The following is a 24858-nucleotide window of genomic DNA, read 5'->3' on the forward strand; positions in this document are numbered from 1 at the left end:
TCAAAATCTTCCGAACAGAAAGTTAAAAACATCTATCATTAATGTTTAAATCATGCAGTTTATACAATAAATACTCATAATGTATCATTGGTGTTTTGATTATTGTAAATGATTCAGAAATAATTCCATAATTAGTAATTATTATGCGATTGGTACATTTCGAGCTCCACGTTACAATCTATATATCATCAAATATCGTCCGGATTTGTTAGCGCAATATTTATCGTGTGTCTCGACTTCTTAAATCTAAAGGTTTTCAATAAGCTTCTTTCAAATAAACGTTTATGGGACAATGTGATAAAATAAATTCTACTTCGAGTGTGTAAAGCAACAGGCGGCAATGGTTCAGTGTAGAGACGTCGGTCGGCTCGGACGCCCCGCTCTTACAAATCGTACATCGTGAAAAATGAAATATTTTCTGTTTACATTTCCAATCATATCTTTAACAAATATATAAAAGTTAAGTTTGCTTTTATAAAACTGTGCTAATAATTTTCCGTGGGAGGAACATCCGTAAGTAACCTCTTTTATCTTCTCAACAAACATATACTGTTGCGTAAACATTTAAAAATTTGGCGGTTCATTTGTTACGTTTAATAAACATTGATAATGTGAACATGTAAACGGTTATGGTGTGCGAAAGAAATTTAGTTTAGATTTAAAAGTGAATGTGTTAAGTAAACATAATTATAATTTTTAACGATATTTGCAAACAGAACACACATTTCCTTATCAACGGAATGGTAACTAATCGTATCTGTTCGTGAAAAATTTGGCAATGAATTGAAAAAAATTGATAAAAATTATAATATCATTACCATATTTATTAAAAAAGCTAAATTATCATTAAACTAATTTATAAATGATATCTTAATAAATTATAATATCTTTCCGAATTTTCATCAATAAACAGAAAATAAAACGATAAAAAAGGACCAATATTCAATTTTATAATTGTTTTTATTAATTTTCTTAAATAAGTTTTAACATTATTTTAGGACTTATTAAACATTTCCAACTACTACAATTTAAAAAAATACAACAAAGTAAGATAGTATTTAAGTTAAATGTTAGACAGAGAAAGTATAAAGATCTCTTAACAATATAGACAGTTCCTACGACAAATCTTTGAAATAAACAGAAACTCCCACGTATGTAATTAGTAGAGTATCAATTACAAACATATAGTATTCTATACCTTATTAGTTAATTCATATATATTATTAAATCAAAATCAATAGGCATCCTTTATTCAAACAGACTATTGGGAACCGTAATGTTGTTGCTTTTAATGGAATGTAAATCTACCGTCTGTTCCGAATGTAGAACTGACAAGATTTTTTTACTTTAATGAAATATAAATTCAACAATACACTATTACAATGTATGTCATGTAAGTAACTAATGACAAGAAAATCAAATCTTTTTTATCGTATATATCGTATATAGTTCTCGTATTGTGTAATACGTGTTAACGTCTTATATCATAAGAGTAAAGATTCGTTTTAGGCGAAGTTATAAGTTAAATATTGCTTATAATTTATTTGCAAACGACTATTCAGTACATAAAATGTTTTTTTTTTATATAATGGTGATATCGATTTTATATAGTATTAAACATATACATATATTACAATAAAGTCGATACGGGCCGTTGCACTTCGTACGAGAAAATTCATACAAACGTAATGCTAATTCTCTACTTAAAGTATTTACAGATTTCTTTTGTTAATGGAAATTTAACTTATAAAATTACCTATTTTAAAAATTTTAGCTTTCTAGGCTCAGTAATTTTAACTATGTATTGATATTAATATTTCAGCAAAATGCGCTAACTTTAGAAAATGAAAATTGTATACAAAAATGTTATTATGTTACGTAAAGTATTAAATAAAAGATGTCTTCAAAGACCTTTGTTAAATACCTTTTATTACTTAATTGCTGTTACAGTAAAAACTACAATTGCATAAACCGTTTAAGCAAGAAAATATTTTATTATTTTGCTCTTCAAAGATTTCAGTTGTTATGTTAGTTTTTCAAATGGTTATTTTTCTTCAGAAATTTAATTTGTGTCCACGAAGAGAATTATTTAAATTTACTTTTTAAATATCAAAATAAAATTACACCCAATTTAGATACGGAAAAATAAATAAATAATGACATATTTACATCGAACAAGTAAACTCAATCAAAATATAAATCCGAAGGCACGGAACACACGCAGTTGAGGATTTGTTAGTTTAAAAAAAAACATTCTAACATTTAAAAAATAACCTAAGACAATCCTCACCAGTATTATAGTTGCTTTTTTTTTTAAACAACAATTAAATGACTTTGATTTCACTTCAAATAAAAAAGCTTGGATGTAATTGCTTAATTCCCAAGGTGCGTTCTGTGTCTATAAAGCTAGTATATAACCATAGCGTGAAGTTATTATTTGTAGGTTTTCAGGCAAGATAAATATATAAAAATATTTAATTAATATATTCGTGTAATTAAATTGGTGTATAAGAGTATAGTTACTAGAAATAAGGTAGCAAAAGTGGACCACTGAATGGTAACCATACACAATGACACTGCAAACAAATCGCTTCTAACCTAAGAATTAAGATCATATGTTCCTTGTGAGTGCGACTAAACAGTAATCTTTTTGGGGGTACAAAAAATAATGGAAGGGTCGTACATACGAAGACGGACTTGAATATCAACCACCAAGTAAATAATTTCTAACAAATAAAATAATTAATAAACGATTCTTATCATTCCTTTTGTCCTTAATCGTAAAAAATAATAAAAGCGTTCCGTTCAATTTTTTCTTTATCGTTATTGGTTCGACAATAATTAAATACTATTTTTTATATAAAACTTGAAACTATCAGTAAATACTACTTATTTCTAAACAAATTGTTTTTGTTCCACGTTGTAATATAACTATTAAGATACATTAAATTGTTATTGTTGTAACATTCATTTCAGTAATTATTTGGATGAGTTATATTACTATGTTATTACTATATTGTGAAGCATATACGGCCAATAGGTACACGTGAATCCTACCCGATGATTGTAGCTTCTAGCATGACTAAATTGATCTCGTGTTTGGTTAATGCGAACATCAAGGAAGAAAAGGAAGCCCTTCAAACTTCTACCTTAATCAGAGAGGCCTGTTCCCAGTCGTGAGAGACATATAAAGTATGCTAAATTATACATATTACAATTTAGTTGTAATATGTATATACCTCTGGGTCCTTTGTAATTGTTAAGCAGGTAATTTCCGAGCACTTATTAGCATTGCATTCTAAGATAAGCGCATTTAAATAGCCTTAGAGAGCTTTGAAATTTAAATTATGAAAATAAATGGGTTTTAAATATTTTATAAAACATTTAAGCAGGAAGTACGTGAGGCCTTTTAGTAAGATAATACAAGATTATTAAGATACTAGATGAAAATCCGACTTCACTCGGGTAAAATAAATAAAACTAAACAAATATAATATATATAATACTAACTACAGTCCAACTGCACGAAATTTTTATTGGGAACACGCTTTCTGAATTCACCCGTAAACGTTGACATGGTCGACCGTTGAACTTCTGTCATTGAATTTCATGGATTTAATATCGAAATATCTCGATTACCTAAACGAATTTTGCAGATATGTGTTATCAATTTAAAAAATCATTATTTTTATATCGATCTATAAGTGGATGGATACGATCGGATCTATCGTAAACCTGCACGAAATTTTAATATAGATTTAAAAAATCGTGTTTAGACTTTGCAATACAAGTAATCATTTGGTATCTAGTTACGTGTCAAGTCATGTTAAAGTCAAAATCTTTATTCGTTGTTCGTAGACTTATCAAATTTTCACTTTAAATAAACATTATATGGAAAAATATGTTATTAAGTTTATATTTGAAAAGGCTCGTTTATGCAATTGTTTTTTATTAAATAAACATTAACGAGCGTACAAAATTATAAGTATTTTTCATTATTTCGCTACTCATAATAAAATTCCTAGAAATAATTTCTCACATGGAACTAAAAACTCTCCTTTATAATTATATTTGCGAAATGTCTTTGAAGATTTGTAGTCAAACGAGCATACGTTATATATTAACAGACCACGAAATTAAAATATATATTATATTTGCGTCTGTATGTTTAGTATACCATATCGAAAATAATTGCGTAATAATTGATTACTTCATTGATTGCAAACAAAGTTAACGTTCGTATTATATTTATGGTAGTTAACTTTTTTGTCGCGTACACTTTTTATATATGTATGTATGTTCGCTGATTACGCTAAAACGGAACGAATTTGAATGATCTAGCCTTTATTCTATTGATGTAGGTCTCCAAGTTGTCCCTGATGAATCTTTGAAGTACGATATGCTATTTTTTAGTAAATAGATAAAAAAGTATTTTACTTATTAATTTTATTCCTCAATAATACGATACCGGATTTCATTATATATATTTTCCGGTATTTATGACTTTCTTATTTATTTAGTAATGCATCTTTCATTAACGCTTTACCTTAAAAATACACACATACGATTTTTTTTTTAATTTTACTCTCGTTAGTTCATGGAATCAAAATAGTTTGTATACCTTTAATATAATTTAATAGAGATCAATCCTGTTATTTCAAATATTACTTGAACGCCCGTCGATCCAGTGTGAATTGTGAAAATACTGTACCTTGCGAAAAAAAACCACTAATATAAATAAATTTCATTAATCGTAAGTTTTTGCGAATATCTATCTATAAACAAAAATAAGTATCAAATGTCAAAGTCAATATAGATCAAATCTTTATTCAATAGTAGTGTTACCCTTGATATTGATAGTCAAAATGTAATTAACGCCTCGGACCAGAGAAGAAACGGCGAAAGAAACTCAGCGGGTTTTTTTTTGTACATCAATTATAACGTACTTATGATTAATTTTAAAATGGTTTTTTTTTGCATTGCCTTTTCACCCGATAATTTGTTCTAGTACTTTCAGATATTTTACACGTTTATTGATCTTGATTGATTGATTGATCAATAGACGTGGGGCATACGTTAAGATTGAAATGTTTATAATATATAAATATATTAGACTCTAATTCTTTTTAAAATATACTAATCCCATTTATTACACGAATTCCTTTCACTAATTTTTTTTTTTTAATATTTTTATTTTTAATGTTACGACGGTTATGGTAAGACGGACAGAATAAAAATTATAAGTAAGTTAATTATTATTATATTCATGACAATTTTTTTATCTGTTAATTAATAAATTAAATAATTTATATTGCTATTTAAATATGAATACAGAAGTAGTAAATTCTTTGGGTACTAGGATGTTTTACTTCTTAATACATTTTCTATTATTTATTTAGCTCGTAAATGAGTTCGAAAATCAATTTGCACTACAGGAAAACTTACCATTGTAACAAGGCACTATAATAAATCCTTATTAAGGCGGCAATTAATTACAAAGATTAAGAACTACGAGGCCATTAAAAACAGGAGCATTTAAATAACTGATCACAAAATAAAGAGGTTTTACTTTTAACATGGTTCGCAGATGTCCTTAAATCGTTTGAATTCTTTGTAAATAATAAAGTCATAGTTTTACTTTTTATTTTTACATGGCAATGATTCGCCAAATTTTTTGACGCATCACTGAAATGTTCGAAATTTAAATCATGTCATTTTAAAGACTAAAAGTTAAGAGTAAGAAACATTATTATAATTTTGTGTTAAAATACGCACTCTATGACACGGCCCTAACTCCTGCGAGTCGTGCAAATTTACATTTTCACATATGCATTGATCTTTACATTAAAATGTTACGGGTATCGTGTTGAATATATATTGAGTTGTTGTTATTTACTAACACATAAACACTTGAGAAAGTCGAAAAACTTTTTCTTAATATTTTTTTTTTATTGTTTAACGATTAGTTCAAACGCGTAGCAGATGGTAGGGCTCTGTATCGACCCATCTGGGCGGACAGGTCTTTTTTTATTTTGTGAAGGTAGGCGGACTGCATTGCAAATGGGCTACCCAATCATAAATGGGTGGTGGTGATAAACATATTAATTATTGCCACCAACCTTGAATTGAAATTTTATGTCCCTTGTGCCTACAGTAATACTGACTCACTCAACCTTCATATTGGAACATAACAATATTTAGTATATCTGTTTGGTGGTAGAATATATGGTGAGTGATTATTACATACCCAGGCGGCCTTTCACAAATCCCTTTCAAGTAACTAACTAACTACGTGGTGGTACCGAAAAATAGCAATATACTGTATTTCTATGTTCAAAGGTTGAGTGAGCCATTGTAATTCAAATCAATTTTATTCAAGTATACTTCAAAATGAAGCGTTTTTGAACCGTCAGTATTTAAATACTATCACTGATTAGGAAAGCAGCCTCCAGCGAGAAGAAACGGCAAGAAACTCGCATAGTTGCTCTTTTCAAATAAACATATTTACAATGCTGTTTTTTACAATAATTAGTGTCCTGTGATAGAACCCGAGCCTAGAACCGGGCATTTTTTCTAAAAAGTATATTTTTAATGGATAATAAGATTTATTAATTCACCCTTAATAAACTTTTTAAATTTTGTAAGTGGTTAATTGATTATTTCCCGGTATCTTATATATATGCGTATACCAATGCCCAAAAACGTTCTCTGTACCGTATGCAACCGGAAAGTAGGGGTTACAAATTTATTCTTATTTCTTGTATTAGTGGTATGTATATCAGATTTTATGGAACATTTTTGTATATTCTTCTGTATAAACATTATACTATTATAAATATATTGTGAAGCAGCAGTTAGTTGATACAGCTATTTCTTTAAATTTTTCGCGTAATTGCAGGCCAAAGGGGTATAAATACTAGAGCTCGCGGTTGGCTGATCATTGACGGTGTAAGATGTGTTTATACTCTATCAGGTGGCCCATTCACAATTAATAAAAAAGACTAAATCAATGTCAAATAAAAATTCATTAATTTCAACTATTTTAGAAAACCGTTTTAATAATTGATCGATTCTCATGACATATAATACGATGTGCAATACGAAATTTCGACATGATTTTCCGAATATTATGTACCCAAGTGTGAATTAACGTGAAATAATTAACTCACGACAATAATATGTGCGGTTTTATTTGATTTCTCATGTGAAATACCATATGAATAACCCCACTTCGTAATAATATTATTGTTTTGGTAATATTCCATTAATAAGAATGAATGAATGAATTTTACACGCGAAGCTGGTTAATTCTGTTTGTTTTATTTTTGCTTAAACGCTCGATATGATCCAGTGGTAAGGGCACGTGAATCTTAACCGATGATTGCGAGTTCAATCAATCAATTAAGGTAATATCGTAAGGCCACCTGCATGTGTCAGTAGAAAAAAATTATACATTTGTACCCATACATTGGACCAGTTGGGTGATATAAACTACAATCTTCTCCTCAATAAAAGGAGAGGCCATAGCCCAGTATTGCTATTATAAAGGCTGTTATATATTTTTTACCATAAATTTTACTCTAAAATCATTCATTCGTTAATTTCATTCGCATTCAACGTCAAATAGCAACAAGTAAGACAGAACAAAAGTTCATTGACCTTTTTCCGTTTTGTTATAAATGGTCAAGAACACAATAACGTTATAACGCGTCATGTACCTTTACCATTATAATGATGAATCAACATTATAAAGTGTTTTCTATATCGCATAAGCACACAAACTTTATTTACCTTGTTCTGGACCGTATTTATCATAAGGTCAAATGTTTTACATGAAAATGTAATTAAATATGATCCAAACAACACACGTGTTTCATATCGTATCAGGTTTGTATGTGATTTATTTAAATTGCACTTTAAAAATAACTCGTGATAATAATTATCAAGGTAACTTCGACAACTATCGATTTTAAAGCTAATTCAAAATTATGTTAATGTTTATATTCACTTGATCAATTAGTTTGGTAATATATCCAAGTTTAAAAGAAATTTATATTTCGTTAAAACTATTTTCTTTTTATAAACGGTTTTGTTAGCCAATATAGCAGATTTATCGACAGACATTTAAAAAAAAAACATAGTCCGGTCTTTGTTTTAAGGAATAACATTTATTTATATTAATATAATATTTTTCTTAAGAGATGCAATTTTTTTTTATTTTTAAATACTATTCAAACTTATAGAATTTTTAATAAAATGGGATGCAGAAATCCAAGTGTTACCATATTATAAAATGAGTTATTCCGTAGTTTGTCTCGAGGACTTGTAGTTGTAGTATTATTTTAAAAGAAGGATATATAGACTCAATAGACTCATGTTTTAGAATATCATAATTCAAATAATACTAAGTAAGGAATGAACAATAATTATATATTTTATGTGTGGTCATGTGTTGACAAATACATAAACACATGCAAATTATTTATTGACCACCATTTTTATTTTTTTTATTACTTTCAAATTTGATAATGACAACTGTTTAATTATTCCTCACGAAAATAAATAAATTGTGAAAAAACATTCTATAATCTTAGAAACTCCCTACGAACAACTAATGATCGTACTTTATTCAGTAGTTAAACTAATAACACATTCAGAGCTGATATTTCTTAAGTTAGTTTTCGATTACGTGAAAAAAGAGTAAATCGAAAGTTGGTGAGTCTTAATGACATTAAGAAAGAACAATTGCCTGGACATAATACAGTCAAATTTATCGAATTATTATTATTAAATCCAGACGGAAGCTAAAGATTTACCTTAGCGGCATTTCTGTGTACATATGGTTTTTATGTCACTACTTGCTGGATGCAAGGATGTCACTGACCTTAATATAATTACTAGTATAGACGCAAGAAAATAGAACGAACCCGCTCGTTTAAACATCCCACTCGATCACGTTGAAAACCGGTGTTTAATTTATAGTATCAATAATTTATTTATTTATAAATATCAATGGCCGTAGAGCTATTCTATAAGATAAAGAGAAAAATCGAAACTCATCGCAGAAAACGATTCTCTAATGTCAGAAAATGATATGAAATAACTATACTAATATTATAAATGCGAAAGTAACTCTGTCTGTCTGTCTGTTACTTTCACGGCTAAACCACGGAACCGAGTACGATGACATGGTATGAAGCAAGGTTGAACTCCAAGGGAGGACGTAGGCTACATTTTTATACCTAACCCCTGAAACGAGAGCGAAGATGCGGGCGACAGTTATTTCTTGACTATTGTTACTATAACATTTTGAGCATACAGACTTTAAAATAGCTTATTACGATTTAGACTATTCTTAAAGAACACTACTCCAGACCATACTTCTTTAGACTTTAAAAAAGTGTAAAGAAAAATTGAATTCTTTATTTTAATTCTCTATCCCAAATGAGTCCATACAAAGTATTATAAGGATAAAAATTGTAGAATATAGGATGATTAATTGGTACACCTACCTGATATGTCGTTTGAGTGTAATATCTGTCTATTTAAAGAAATACGGTAAGTATTTCCCACCGGTACTCCTTGATTCATATTGCGAACCAGTAGATAAATCTGGCAAGTTTTATAAACTGACGATTCGAATTGCTTCTGTAAGCAATTTCAATAAAGTATTCTTGCAAAGATTTTTTTTTTAATTTGTAATTTTTTTTTTTATTTTGGAGAAATTGTTTATTACTGAAATGTTTAATTCAAATGACATAAAAATGAACGATTTTGTGTAGGTAAAAAAAGAATAGCATTCATTATTTTATCAAGTAGCTCATTTGCCAGTCGGCTTACCTTTTTGAAATAAATAAATAAAAAAAAACTCGCTCAGACGAATCGTTAAAAAGTTTGAAGTTTGAAGTAAAAGGTAATTCGATTTTTTAGGGAATGATTAAAATTTCTTACAGCGTCAATGCGTATGGACAGTACTTACCATCAGGTGCTACATTTGCTCATGCGCTTAAAATTATTATAAAATAATAAATAAAATTACACATTGATTACAATTTGATTATTTTGAACTGTACTATAGAAACAAACTAAACTTTTGGCAGTCGCAATGTTGTGTATCTAGTTATGTTGGCCCAAAGTGTAAGAACAATACAAGTAAATGCTTAATCAGCATTAAAGGAAAGTAACATGAATCATCTCATATCGTGGGAAAGATATTTGATGTGAAAATCATGTATTAGAAATAAATTCAATTGATTGTAGCATGAGCTTCTGTTCGGTCGATTCATTAGTTTAATTAAAATAAGTTTAAATTTATTTTTTTATAAAAATTTTAAAAACCACTCGCGCTCTCTTCACTTTTTCTATCTATTGCGTGTTGATATTATTTATGCTTTCCGGTTAAAATAATTTCAAATCATATCGGGTATTAATCAAAATTTAAATGAGGAATAAATTCTATATCAAACGAATGTAAATAATTAAATAAAGATACCTTTCTATTGAGCATGTTATTTGAATTAATTAAAAAATTGTATTCGTAGTGCGTCCACTGGTTTCAATGTGTGGGTAAGTACTTTATTTAAAAAAAATATTTGCAGATGTCTGTCTTAAATTGTTCAGTACTCATGTACTCCAGTCGTATTAAGTTCTGCAGTGCTGTTGTGTAACTCACGTGTTTCAACTCATTTCGTATCTCACGTGTGTGATATCCAAAACTTACATTGATATTACGGTTTGGTTGCGTCATCTAGTGCCAAAACTTACATATAACTTGGACTTCACGATCGTCCTCCACGATTAGTTTGTTGTTTGCTCACACATTCTTAACTATGTCAACAATATACATAATAAGGTACATATAATAAAATTTAAGAACAATACATCCAGCATTTTTAATAAAAAGAAAAAACAAAACAATACTCTCACATCCATATAAAATTACTAACAATATAATTGAAAGTCAGTTGAAGAACTTCCGATAGAATTATGCCAAATATCCAGTCTCAAATCATTAAAAAAATATATTTTGAAAATAAATAATAAAAATACGTATATTACGCACATCTACACACTACACACGTATATGAAATAATTTTGAATTTAGAACGTTTAAACTATTGTTAAGTTGCATAAATATTTATAATTATTTTAGTTAATCGCTTGTTCAAAATCGAAGTCCTAGCTCTTTAGAAGCATTTCTCATTTCAAGCATTTTTCTAGAAGCAGCAAAAAAAAATTCAAAATTAAAAGCGAATACAAATTCCTAGTCGTGTCAAATATTTATTAATACTTTTTTTATTTTTATTTGGGCTTACGATACGGTTGAATAAAGATTAAAGGTCTTTCGTCTTTCAGATGTATAACTATTATTACTTTGGGTACTTTAGTTTTTAATGATTAAGTACATTTTGTATTTGGTTTATGATATGTTGAATGGCTTATGAAGTAGTACTTAGTTCTAGTTTCAATAGCGAATGAGGAAATATCCATATCGGGTGCAAGGGAATTATCGCCTCAGATCTCGCAGTAGTCATTGCCGTTGTAAGAAGTTTATTCTTTTGTTTAGTTTATTGCTAATATAGTGTCTTTGAGCAAAGGTAGGAACTTACTATCAACTTACCAGCACCTTACGTGTCCATTGTCCACGATATGACTTATTTTTTAAGCCTCAGACGTTTATTAATTCGTTAAATGGTCTAATATGTACAGGTAGTCTCACCATGTATTTATCATATTGCACAATATGTATTAAAAATATAAATTAAACATAATCAATGATTAGAGATAAGAATTATATTATTATTAATTATTATATAAATACCGTAGAACAATAGTGCAGTCATGTGTTAGAAAAAAATCCCTATTCTGTTTTAATTTATTTAAAATTAAAAAATGCTTTAAAATATTGTCTGCACATTTGTGCTCGCTTTGTACGAGCGTTTTGAAAGAATTTAAAAGAAATGAGTAAATGCATGGTATGGCATGCAAACAATTCGTCTACGTTTCTGTAATCAAATCGAAATAAACTTTGTTTGGTTACAAGCAAATTTGAATCGACATTTCACAATATTTATGTAGTTGTCTATTGTCATCGCAATTTAGATTCTACAAAGAAAAATCCGGCGTGTAACTCATTAGTCTATACTGATATTATAAATGTGAAAGTAACTCTGTTTGTCTGTCTGTTGCCCTTTCATGGCCGTTCACCATTGAACCGAATCTGATGAAATTTAGTATTAAATCATGTTTGAACTCCAAGGAAGGATATTTTACACATTACTTTCTTATGCAACGAAGCCGCGCCGACTGAGTCACCTACTAATTTATTAGGTAGGTATATTCATAATCATTATCATCATCATCAGCAGCCCATACTCATCCACTGCTGGACATAGACCTGTCCAATTGCACGCCACTGTGACCTATCTTCGGCTACTCGCATCCAGCTTCTGCCAGCCGTCTTGCGCAAATCGTCACTCCACCTTGCCTGAGGACGTTCTACGCTACGTTTGCCGAGACGCGGTCTCCACTCTAGAACACGTTTTCCCCAACGGTTATCGGTTCTACGACAAATATGGCCGGCCCATATTCATAAATTACATTTCAATTAATAACCTTGTATGAAATTCAACAAACACTAGCACTGCGCTCTTTCATTAGAATTTAATTATATTATTATTAATATGGAAACTTCGCGTAGTAATACACAACCGGTTTAAGTTTAGTTTAGTTATACTACACACACGTTTAATTCAATACAACATTTGTAATTAAATTCAATCAAAATGAACTTTATTCAAATAGGTATAAATTATATATAGCATAACTGACATTTGCTTAACAACTCAAGTAAATAAAAATATTAAGGTTATAATTAAAATAGCTTTTATTTAATACGTAATAAGGATTAAATTCAAAGATAATTTAATGAAAAGCGACGGTATGCTATAATTTTGGACTGGTATTATGTAATTCCATTGTTTGTAAAGTGGCTTTGTAAACATTTAATAGACCTTTTGATGCGTTTTAAACAACGCTTTTGATTGTAAAATAATATATTAAATCATGGAATTTATCCTTAACGATTTGAATTACATCAATTACTTTATTCAGGTTCTAAGGGCTATTGAGTCAATGTACATTTTCTGACTTTATTGTTACTTGCTTCAGTACGAATATCAACTGGATAAACTTGATCGTCTCTTAAATAACTCTTTGCGCTACATTTTCTGTCTTCGTAAATTCGACCATATCTCTCAGTATCGTGATAAACTAAAACGGTTTACAATTCGACAACGTAGAGACTTCCGATTACTTTCATCTCTTTTCTCTATTCTCTTTGATCCTCTCTCTCCCGATTATTTGAAAGGCAAATTCAAATTTCTTTGTGATAACCACAATCGTCAACTACGTTCTAAGGATTCTTACCTTCTCTCTGTCCCTACTCACACTTCCGGTTTCTAATTCCTACTCCATTCAAGCTGTCCGATTGTGGAACAAAGTACCCGAACATATTAGAAAAGCTACCTCAAAATTTACTTTTAAAACTCGTCTACGTGAGCACATATTGTCAGAAAGCCCCTAGCTCTTATGACTTCTGTTATGCACTATTATTGTTAAATTAGCTATTGTTATATTATATATATGTTTTTACGATAGACAGTACAGATCAATATTTATTTTATAGATATTATATGGATATGTATGTATATGTATTTTTTTATGTAGTTTTATATAAGTATGTGCATATATTGTTATATATTGTTAATTCATTTTTAATTACCGCCTTCATGATTTTCTGTTAGCCTAAAGGTTGACTGGCAGAGAATGCCTTCAGGCATTAAGCCTTTTGTCCCATTAACTTTGTGGTGGTCAATAAAGTATTTAAATAAATAAATAAAATACAATTTTTCGACTAATTTATTTTTTTAAAACATTATGGAATACAAATATCAATTCTCAATTTGTAATTATATTTGAAAATATTATTATTATTAAACTTGATTTTACGCACGATGAGAACATACGTCACTAAATAGAAAAGCTGAAATGGCCCAGTGGTTAACACAAAAAACTTTACCGTGAATTCGATTTCACGAACCATCAAACAGTTTTCATTTATGGCTTTAGTCCGCATCGTGTCTAGCGCTAAAGATCCACTTAACGTTCCATCAACCACCTAAAATACTCTTTAAAAGATGAGAAGGCCTATACAATTTATTATGCTTTAATTCCATGAATATTATGGAAATAATGATGAATGAATCATCGATTCAATCGCCGCTGAGTCGCAATGGCTATCTAGATTCCTCAGTGCGGGTACATTGTTGGTACCAGTTACCGCCAAATGTCAGTAATTTATTTGATATGTGTGTTTCGTTCGGTATACAGAGTGAATGAGTCAGTGTACAGACACGAGGGAAATAATAAGTATGTGTGTCATGTATGTATGAGTCGTCTTGAGAATGAAATGGTGTCCACAAGCGGTCCGACAGCGAATAGACACATTCTCTCGTCTGACTTCTTGTGTGTTAAAAAAAGGCACATGTAAATTATAAAAATGAAAATACATACTGGGTAACTACCTTCACCCCATACAAAATAAAAATATTCTTTATTCAAGTAGGCTCATAAAAGCACGTTTGAATCGTATTTAATATGACGTAATCATAATCTTACGTTATATTACAGTGTTGAGTTCAATTTAAAGCTACCAAGCGAAGAAGGCAGCAGATTATTATCGTCTCCAGTTTTCACTTATCCCCCTGTTGGGGTATGGTGATGACAGTGCCTAGAGCAATGCCCTACCTACTGCGGTGTCCTGTTCGCCGTCCATTACTACGGACGGGTCGTTAGGGTCGGGTGAAGAAGAGTCCCTAGTGGCGTGTGCAGCAGACATCTCTTAGTCCTCCGTTCATTCTCAGAGCGATCAAGCGCACCGGATGAGACACCGTACGGAGAGGATCAGCGGACGACCTGCTTTTTGAATGTCTGCGCACGACGGATGTCGTGGTACAGAAGGAGGGTTCGGAGACATCTTGCTGCCTGCAACAGATTATAAATACGAGCTACGAAGTAGACCCCTTTTTTTGGATAGCGCCCAAGGGTGACGGACATTTTTGTATTGCGTTGATTACCCTCATAATCAGCCTGTAAATTTCCCACTGCTGGGCTAAGGCCTCCTCTCCCGTTGAGGAGAAGGTATGGAGCATATTCCACCACGCTGCTCCAATGCGGGTTGGTGATTACCCTCAGTTAATAAATTGTTAGTAGGCTAAATTGTCATATATAAATATATAATAAATTACGTGTATTTACGTATTTACATTAACATGATTACATTTGACGTCTTCGAAAGACATACTGTATACGTGTTTATCGTGCAAGATAAGACAGCGTTTCGACAAAATCAGTGCATTTTCATTTGAATAGTTATCAAATAGTCAGAAAAAATATTAAAAGCAATAAGTCATCAAACAGTGAGCGTTGGAACACTGAGCAGTACCTTGGCAAGTAGTAGTAGTTGCGGCCAACGTTCACTAAGCAGCTGATCTGAAAGCACGCCGACCATTCACCACCTAAAGCTTCATAGCGCCACCTGGTAACACTTTTGTTTCGCTTCCGGGGATATAATATAGGAAAAATGTCTAACTTATGTCCGTATGCATTACAATTGAAACGAAATGTAAAATAAGGCAGGCGAGCATTCTACCACTGAACAAAGCCGAGATCGCCCAGTGTTTGGAACGTGTGCATTTTAAACGATGATTGCGGGTTTAAACCCAGGCAAGCTCCACTGAATTTTCATGTGCTTAATTTGTGTTTATAATTCATCTCGTGCTCGGCGTTAAAGGAGAACATCGTGAGGAAACCTGCATGTGTTTAATTTCAACGAAATACTGCCACATGCGTATCCAACAACCCCGCATTGGAGCAGCGTGATGGAATATGCTCCAAACCTTCTCCTCAAAGGGAGAGGAGGCCTTGGCCCAGCATTGGGAAATTTAAAGGCTGTTAATGTTAATGTTGTAAAATAAGGATGTAGTAGATATGTATCGATTTTATTTTAAATAATATTAACAATGATCCGATACAGGCCAGTGGTTCAAACACGTGGATCTTAATGAAAGAATTATCGTTTACTATCAAACAAACAAATCATTCCTGTTTATACTATCCTATAGGAACTGGGATAAAAACGTATCTGCTATTATCTATCTGCTACAGACTATAATGTATCTCTGTGACAAGTTTCATCCAGATCTGTTCAGCCGTTCTAGTGTGATTAACAAACATCCATCCAACCAAACTTTGGCATTTATAAGGCGTTATGGCATAATATACAAGTAAAAAATTATTTTTAGTAAAGAGAGATAGATATTACATTTTGCTTTCGTATATGTTTTTTTTTATTTAATCATAATTGTTAGAAAACTGACAATTAGCTGGGCGTATGACAAGCGCCAAAGGCGTGTTTGCGAACTCTATAGGATAGTCATAAACAGCAAATTGGCACGGAAGTTAATTTTCCCTTCGCTGTAGAGTGGAATTAAGTCAAGTCAACGAATTATTATTTATCAATAAAGGAAACACGACGCTTCCGAATTTATTTTACATTACATTACATTAGCAGCCTGTAAATTTCCCATTGCTGGGAATTTTACAGGCTCCTCTCCCTATGAGGAGAAGGTTTGGAGCATATTCCACCACGCTGCTCCAATGTGGGTTGGTGGAATACACATGTGGCAGAATTTTATTGAAATTAGACACATGCAGGTTTCCTCACGATGTTTTCCTTCACCGCCGAGCACGAGATGAATTATAAACACAAATTAAGCACATGAAAATTCAGTGGTGCCTGCTTGGGCTTGAACCCGAAATCATCAGTTAAGATGCACGCGTTCTAGCCACTGGGCCATCTCGGCTCAGTGGTTAGAATTTATGTTTCACACTAATTTAGTTGGCAAGCTTGCGTGCGATAGAAAATGACATTACACCCTGCGCGCTTCTATGAAAGCGGTTCTGTAGTAAAATTTACTCGTCTTAAACTAATTCCGTAGTGATACATTCATTTTAGTCACCTGACAAGAACCAGATTGGCTTTGCATTTATATTTTCCTAACGTTTATTATAACAGAATGTCTTTTTAGTATATACTATTATAGATGTAACAATGAACTTTTTGTATCGTATTTTATGGGAAACTTACTACGATTATATTCTTTAGTAAAAGCAGTTTAACTAATACAATAACTCAATATATTATCTATCTAAATAAAAAAAAACAATAGTGCACTGTAATAATAATACGCGTATATGCCATTTTATTTGCTCTTAAATAAACAATTAAACATTTGAGAGTATATAAAAATACGTTTATACGTGGTTTGTAGGTTGATTTAAAATCTTATATCCCTTGTGTTTTTAATTACACTTGGTCATTCACCAAATAAATAATGGCGAAATATATCGAATGATGAAGCACAGAATTAACATAGGGTAGATGAAGTGGCCGCAGGTTACGGGAACAATTTGTGACCCACGTATTCCGCTTAAACTTAAGGGGAATATCTATAAGACCATGGTCAGACCTGCTGTTCTATCTGGATCAGAGTGTTGGGCTACAAAAGGGATGACTGAAAGACAATTGCTTGTGACGGAGATGAGAATGCTGAGAGGAATGTGTGGTGTTACGCGAATGAGTAGAGTAAGGAATGAGTTCAAAAGAGGAAGGCTGAAAGTGACGCCGGTAACCGAGAAGCTGTGTGGAAACCGACTGTCATGGCCTGGATTTGGATGGATATAGAGGTAGGGGACGACCAAAGAAACGATGGATGGATTGTGTGAAAGACGATATGGTTAGAAAGAATGTTACTTGTGAGATGACGTCCGACAGAGTAGTATGGAAGAAGAAGACATGCTGCGCCGACCCCAAGTAAAAAATTGTATCATAATATACAAACCTTTCTATTAGTGAAAATAGTAATTAACTCAACGGATTTTTAATCCATTGATTTAATAATAAAAAGTAAGCGGAGATACAGACAGAGATACACAGCGACTTTGTTTTATATTTTTATATTCAAAGCATACATAGTTAACAATTCTGCATCGTCAAAAGAGAAAATAATTAAATTAAAAATAATACCAGCAAAAAGGTATATTTAAAAAAAAACGATATTATAAACAGATTGACAGTTAATTGTCAATAGGTTACGATAACATATATTTTTTGACTATTCGAGTGACGTCATTAATTATTTTGTTGTTTGTTCGTAACTTTTATTTTACTCGATCCGTTTTGATTTAATTTTATCTGCATAAATAAAGCTATTCAAAAAAGCTAAATTAATGATTGAAAATAGTAACATAAATGTTGAAACAAAAAATGATTTGCGCAATTATTATTATTGAATATAATAAATCTTGGACTCATGATTCGAGAAAAATGTTCTTAATAATTAGACAATATTGATTTCTGCTAATATTATTTGAATATGTCAATATGTCGTATTCTCGGCGCCAGATCGTCGCACCGCAGATTTTACGTACCATTCTACTAAACTTCATTTACATACGTAAAGTTTAATACTTATACGACCTCTATGTGACAAGGTTAAACCTGTTACGAAAATAAATGACGTATGACGCTAATTTTCATCAATATATTATCGAATTTTATTCAAAAAAAGAATATTATTATCAAAATATAATACGCAGGAGGCAACACTGTGGCTAATACGCAGATAAATGTCTTAACCGAGGATTGCGATTTCGGTTTTGTTAGGAAACATCTATTAACGCTGAGATCCATCTTAAGCTATCCTGGAGCCCTTGGGCACCCATGAATTTGGGGCCCTTTTGGTAGATATTTACCATGTAGAAATAATTTGCTTATAGCCTTAAGTATAGTTTCAAATAAAGGTGCCGTAATTTTCGTAAATTCGTAGGAATCTGATTGGTTGTACAATCTTACAAGATAAATATGTTAGTTATTTCTTACAAATATGTCAATTTCGAAAATATACATAGCAGTCATGGTGAGCACAAACGTTTGAAATAAATTGTTGGTTCTTCCGGGCGCTCTGAGAATGGGGGCCCTGAGCACGTGCCCCGTGTGCCCTTTGGTAAATTATGGTAATGTTAACGCTTCTTCTTGAGAAGACCGACTCCTGTACCATGATGGCAATCGGAATGACGCTCTCTTATAAAATTATAAAAAAATATATTTGTATATTATTAACTAAACTTCATATTCATTTATTGGTCCTCATTTCATTTTAAATTGTTCCAATAATCATCTTTTTTTTCTATGGTGAACGTTTTCGAGGTGCCCTTGAAGACTTATTTAAAAAAAAATTGTTTAAGACGAGTAAATTGAGCACTTCCGATAAATGGCCCCTCTTATCAATGGTACTGTAAAGGTACTGTATGTGATGTTTAAATGACAATGTGCTTTAAGAAGCGTGTCGCCTGTGCCGAGAACGATCTCATGTAAACCCGTTAAATTTACATATGTTCTACACTTTTACACTGGCTCACTCACAGTTCGTACCACAAGTTGACTATATTCCATTATAAAAATATCAGTTAATCCGTGCATATAAATATTTTTTTCCATTGATATACATTTTATAGTGTAGAATTGAAATCGATTTGTTATTTTTTGCTAACAATTGCGACGCTTTACGCGAACGAGTGGATCTCGTGATGAGTTGTTAGATTTGTACCTGTATGAAAAAATAAATAAAAAACAATTCCTTTTGTATGAAACAAGGCGACGATTTTACACGCTTCATGCGTTATGCTTTTTGTGTTGTAATATATTTTTTATTTATTGTAGGATATTTTTTAACGATAATATTTAATGGACATAAAATGATTTCAATCTTTTGTCCTTTTAATTAATATGAAATAAGCAGTACAATACCTATTAAGTGTTTGAGATTTTAAAGCCATATATATATATATATGTTCTTTTGCTTAAATATCTTTCAATATCTCTAAAACACATCTAAATTAAAAAGTTCAAAAGTCTCTTTGAAGGATAAGCATGCCTTTCGTAGCTAATTAGTTCTTTACACACACTGCTTCCTTTGTTAACGTTATCCGTGATCGGGTCATCTGACTCTATAAGAATAATAAATTAAAATTATTCGCGTCCAGATAATTCAAAGAACAGACTGTAACAGACAGACACGAATGATCGTACAAGGGTTTCGTTTTTCATCTGATGTACCATCCAATCTTTTATTATGGGCTAGTTCTAAATATACGAGTTGTTTATCCGTTAAGTTTTTGCGCAAATTCCGGAATAATTACCTCTCAAAGGATTCTATCCTACCATGGTTAAGATCATTAAAAAGTAATTCAACTTTAAACTATTTTATTTTTGAATCACTTTATTCTTATCTCAGAGGATGCTAGTTGAATTATTCAAATTGAAAATTACTTCGTATTACGTCCATTACTACTGAATCCAATCATGTACGCGGGTCATAAAACTGCGATAATAATTAGCATAAAAGTTAAATTTGAGAAGATTTTCATTGTATTGACCATATATTATTGTGGAAATTCTATGGAGCATAATTATAATTCTATTGTTTTATTTATTAAGCTTTTATTTAACTTGCAATGTATGTACGGGTGAAATCGTGTAACTCAATTTAGAAGTAGATATCTTTAACCGGTTGAGCTGAAATTTTGTATACTCTTTCAGTTTGGATGACAATGCATGCTTAACTATATGACGTCATTCTAAATCAAACATGGCGGCATACCCAAGATGGCGGACAAGACGGCGGATTTTGTTGATAAACAAGTAATTTAAATAATTTGATGTAAAAAAAATTCAAACGAAGTAAATACGAGTACTTATAACTCGCGACAAGTTTTTATATCATATAAATTGTGTCAAATGTGTCAAATGTTATAAGTTAATAGAATTTTTTTTTTCTTTTTAGCGCATTTAAATAAAAGCTTGTTTTTAAAGGTTCCTTACTTTTAATTTATTAACTATAATTCTTGTAAATTTTTAATTTTAAAAATATTGATTTTGATGCTATTTGAAAGTCACCTTTTGTAAATTTACTCTATATAAAAGTAAAACGAACGGATTAAAATGAAAAGGCTTATGCAAATTCTAAATGAATCCTTTGATGTTTATCGTTTAAAATAGAAACAGGATTCCCGACACTTAGATAATTATAGAAACTTTCGTTATTCATAACGATTACACAAAACCTGATAATTTCCCTTTTGTGGAGACTCAGCCTTAAGTTTTGCGAACATCGCACATTTAATATTTCGAAATTACTTAAACGAAGTTTATATACGAGTAGATAAGCAGTCGGATAGCCCGCAGAATATGTTGCACACTAATTATAGTTATCCAAGTTACCCGGGTATTGGGATGGAACCGGGAATTTTACCCATCAAAGCACAAAATTTCTATGATGTCCTCGATACGGATCGGTGCCGTTTTGCGCTTGCGGCTCCGCAATGCTTTTTTCAGGTACTTGTAGCTAGTGAGAATGGCACTTCAAAACTGTCTAGACCATCGTGTTTTTCATGGTCATCTGATACTGGACACGTGGCGACTCGACTTGAAAATGTTAGTATCCTAAATTAGCCTCATGCGGTGGCTGAAATCCACCTGTATAAGCATTCCCAGTGTAATAGCAGGAAAAATATAATAATCATTAATATATAACTTTATAAACATAAATTTTAATAAAGCGAATATATTACTGATCTTAATAGTACATGTTACTACTCTAGTATTTATTTATGTAAAAGTTTGTATTATCTTTTTTTTTTATATTTGATCTATACGTGCTATTTGTTGGGAAGGATGGGAGGTTTTCTCATTCATATGCTTGATCATAATTTCTATAAAAAAATACCATATGTATTAAAAATATACATACCTATATAGATGCTGATATTTTTAAAAAAATGGTGTATATTATATCAAGATACGTGCGCCGCTATTTATGAGTAGCTACTATTTTATTTACAAACATTCAATTGCATGTCACATATTTCCTTCTTGAAATTTACTAAAACGGGGCATATTTTCTTCTCTTAGCCTTGAGTATGCCCGCTGTGACGCCCGAATTTGCTAAGAAGGACATCATATAAAGGCAATTAACAAGCTTGCGAGGTAATATTCTTAAATAGTGAAGGCTGTAAGACTTTGGTATTTTTATTTTTATCTTATTATCTTGGAGCTCGTACTCCCTTCGGCATATTTTTAATAAATCTTCAAAATATTTTTACAAAAACATTATGTATATATATTTTCGTAATAATATAAATCTTTTTGAAAGAGTATGTATGGACTATATGTATGGACATTAGGATGAGAATGTTTTGATGAGACGAGAGGAGAGAAAGGTTAACCTATAAAGCCTAGTTTTCAGCTGTACAAAGTCCTGCATTATTAATGATAAAAAGTATTAACTTAGTGTTTGTTGATTTTCAGGCAGCATGTGTATAAAATTGTACTTCATTGATATAATTTATTCTGTAAATAAAATGATGAAATAAAATATCTACTGTGTTTCTTTCCGACTCTTCTCTGTAGAATCTGATTGGCAAACTGGTGGTAGTTTTACATTTATATTATATGAGCCTACTTATATAAAAAAATATTGTATTTTGTATAAATTTTAACAGAATTAAAGGAAAATTCTGGCCATATATTTCTTTCTAAGGCATTTTCTGACTCGCACCAGCACTCTGTGGAATCAGCTTTCTCTCACGGTTTTTCCGAACCGATACGACTTGGGAACCTTTGTCCCGTTTGCTGTTGAAACACTTGGACCTTAAAGTAGTAGTGAAAAAAGCTTCAATGAAAGTATAAAAGCTCGCCTTTTTGCTTCTACTGGTGACAGGAGGGCTGGTTCGTTTTGTGCCGAGAGGATCGGAATTGCAATTTAACGGATAAATGCTGCTAGCATTTTCGGTCACGATTTATACAGTGCGGTAACTATTTTTAATTCATATATTCAAGGACTTAATGTTAATAATTCTAATAAAAGGATAAATTTATTATATTGTTGCAAATAAATAAATCGTTTATATCGAAACGTTTTTCAATTTCGTTAACGTGCAATTTAATAGATTAAAAAGCTAACATAAATGTCAACATCGTTTACTCCACAATTACACGTACTGAATATTTTTCCAATAAGCTACGATTTTAATTACAGCCCTTATCGATGTTATCAAGCATATAACTAATAAACTGATATACATGTCTGTTATATCTTATGGGGGATTTCAATGGCGTTAGTTTATAGTTGATAGTGAAATTTTAAGTGCGATATAGAAAACAATATTGAAATAAAAATATGTATATGATTTTAAGTTGATATATGTTTTGATATGGGTGGACTTTAATAGAGATGGCTCTTGCTTCATAAAAAAAAGGACTGGGTGTATGATAAAATATACACGGAACTACTCACCGTCAAACTACTAAGACTCCGCCGTCCGTCCGCCTGTTGGTCTGTCAGTCACCAGGCTTTATCTAATGAACTGTGATAGTTAGAGAGTTGAAATGTTCACAGGTGATTCTGTTGCGCTATAACAAAAATACTAAAAAATAGAATAAGATTTAAAGGTGCTCCCATGCAACAGACATTATATTTTTGCCGCTTTTATAGATAATGGTACGGAACCCTCCGTGCGCGAGTCGATTTTTTAATAAAGAGTTGTAAACACAGATTTAAAGTAGGCTAGATACCGCATGTTCTTTAGATAATATGAAAACCAAGTATGTCAACTTTTTTATAACTACGATGACGTCACTCCAGCCACACTTGAAGCATACTTGAGCAACAAAATTACTTACCAATGGTAGGTTAAACCTTGATTGACTCGATTTACTACCCCAGTAGAATTTTTACAGTTTATAACGGCACAATTACTCGAACTCAACCTAAAGTAGAATCGCGTTTAGTACGTGCATAGCTCAAACTTCGGGCACACTTGGTCGGCAGGTTGCGGTATCTAGTCTACTTCAAATCAGTGGTTGTAAGCATATACATATAATACTATACAATCAGTATTAGCAAAGCAATTACACGCTTCAGTGCTTTATTCATAAGCTTATTACTTTGTAATAAATGAGTAAGTAAGTCAATAAAAATAGGTAATCCATATTACTCATAGAAAATACTTAAATTAACTACGAATATATTATATGTGTATATTAAAATTTAGAGCATATTTTATAAATATATTATAATTTTACACACATTATTAATTTATAACAAAACCAATTAAATAATTTGATAATTTTTTTGCAAGAACGTATAAGATCGATGAGTATGTTAGTATGTATTTTTATAATATTCAATTCAACTCTTACGTAGACGCACAAAATTCTTGATCAACAGCACACACATAAATTGCCAAACGTATTAATACATACACACACTAATGAAAAGACGTCGGCTTAACTTTATTTATTTTTTTAGATTTCATAACGTGTCTTAGTTATTTGTAATAAAAAAAAAATTGAAAATCCGGTTAAATCTAGTTTAGGAGTCAAGGATGAAATAATATAATTGAACCTTTACCATAATAAAGAATATTATTATTTTAATTAATATTGCAATAGCTATTAATGTATGAGTAATCGAAGGCTGAACAAATAAAAAGATAACATTTCTAAAAAGCTGCATCTGCGAGCCTCCTGGTGTTACAGATATCCGTACGTAAACATAAAGTCATCATCACGCCTGTCAGAACCTCGGAGTAAAATTAATAAAACATAAGGGCTCATATTTCATTTCTATATGATTCCTGACGCACTATCGGCATTAATATTTATGTTTGGAATTT

General features: G+C 31.2%; 1 protein-coding gene across 1 annotated transcript in view; it reads left to right on the forward strand.

Moving 5' to 3' along the window:
* The first annotated feature begins 341 nt into the window (after positions 1-341).
* The window catches only part of LOC113399406 (G-protein coupled receptor dmsr-1-like), a 48464-nt gene continuing 23947 nt past the window's right edge, over positions 342-24858 (forward strand). The window contains exon 1 of the mRNA XM_026638533.2: positions 342-513. The gene's annotated coding sequence lies outside the window, so the exon portion shown is untranslated. The remainder of the gene's footprint in view (positions 514-24858) is intronic.

Source organism: Vanessa tameamea, chromosome 18 (assembly GCF_037043105.1).
Source record: "Vanessa tameamea isolate UH-Manoa-2023 chromosome 18, ilVanTame1 primary haplotype, whole genome shotgun sequence".
Taxonomy (NCBI): Eukaryota; Metazoa; Arthropoda; class Insecta; order Lepidoptera; family Nymphalidae; genus Vanessa; species Vanessa tameamea.